The sequence below is a fragment of the Propithecus coquereli genome, unplaced genomic scaffold (assembly GCF_000956105.1).
Source record: "Propithecus coquereli isolate 6110/MARCELLA unplaced genomic scaffold, Pcoq_1.0 Scaffold122, whole genome shotgun sequence".
Lineage (NCBI taxonomy): Eukaryota > Metazoa > Chordata > Mammalia > Primates > Indriidae > Propithecus > Propithecus coquereli.
This window is the reverse complement of record NW_012136303.1, coordinates 2,715,626-2,717,074: the sequence shown is the minus strand read 5'-3', so window position 1 is coordinate 2,717,074 and position 1,449 is coordinate 2,715,626.

The window sequence follows — 1,449 nt, the reverse complement described above, 5'->3', positions numbered from 1 at the left end:
TTTCGAACTCCTGAGCTCAAACAATCCGCCCGCCTCGGCCTCCCAGAGTGCTAGGATTACAGGCGTGAGCCACCGCGCCCGGCCCCTACTTCACTTATTTTAACAGTATTGATTATTTCATTTGTGAGCATACCTCAATCCATTCATTTGTTGCTGGACATTTAACATGTTACTTTTCTACATAAATTTTATTATCTGCTCAAGTTACACCAGAAATCATGCTAATTGTAGTAAGAATTGCATTGAATTTATATATCAAAATGAAGAGAAATAAAATAATTGTGATAGTGAGTGTTTCCATCCGTAAGTACAATAGATCTCTCCAGTTATTTAGGTTTCCTTTTGTCTTTCAATCTGCTTATGTTATATTCTTCGTAAAGGCCTTATATATCTTGTGTTAAATTTGTTCCTGGGTAGTTTTGTCGTATATTTGAATCTTTTTGAAATTACAGTTTCTGTTTGTTGGTGTGTAGGAATGCAACTAATTTTTTAAGAGATTGGACTTCTCTTTAGCAACTTTACTGAACCTGCATAGTAATCCTAATAATTGGGTGATAGATTTCTCTTGAATTTTCTGTATATAAAATTATCTGGTTTGTACAAAATGACAGTTTTGTTTTTTTCTTTTTAATCCTAAGCTTTTTGTTTCTTTTTACTACTGTTCTACTGCTATGGCTTAAATCTTGAGTAAATGTTGACTAGAAGCATTGATACTGGACATCTTTACCTGCTTTCTGAGTTGAAAGGACTGCTTCTAATATTTCATTAGTAAGTATGACATTTTATATAGATTTTTTGGAAGAGACCATTTATCGGGTTATGGAAGTGATCTATGTATAGTTTTGTTTATATTCATGAGTGGAAGTGGGTTTTACCAAATGCTTTGTCTGTAATTATTGAGATGATCCTAAGATTTTATTTTTTAATATGTTAATATGGTGAATTATATTGGATTTTTGAATAATAAATTATCTTTGTTCTTGGATAAACTCAACTTGATCATCATTTTCTAAAGAATACATTGTTGGATTTGGTTTACTAATTTTTTTCTCATCTTCATTATAGTATAATTTATATACAGTAAAATTTACCCATTTTATATATATACAATTGGAGTTTTGGCTGTTGTATATAGTTGTGTACCACATTACAATCATGATGTAGAACATTTCTAATCACTATACAAATATTTACCATTCCCTCTTATGTGCCCGTTTATATTCAGTTTCTTCCCACTGATCTGCTTTCTGTAACTAGTTTTGTCTGAAGTTTCATATAAATGTGATAATGCACTATATAGTTTTTGATGTCTGGCATCTTTCATTTACCCTAATGCATCTTTCATTTACCCTAATGCTTTTGACATTTATCCATGTTATTGGGTATATTTATCGGTATTCTGTTCCCTTGTTGGTGTGTTACAATTTGTGGGTTTTTTTTTTTTTTTTT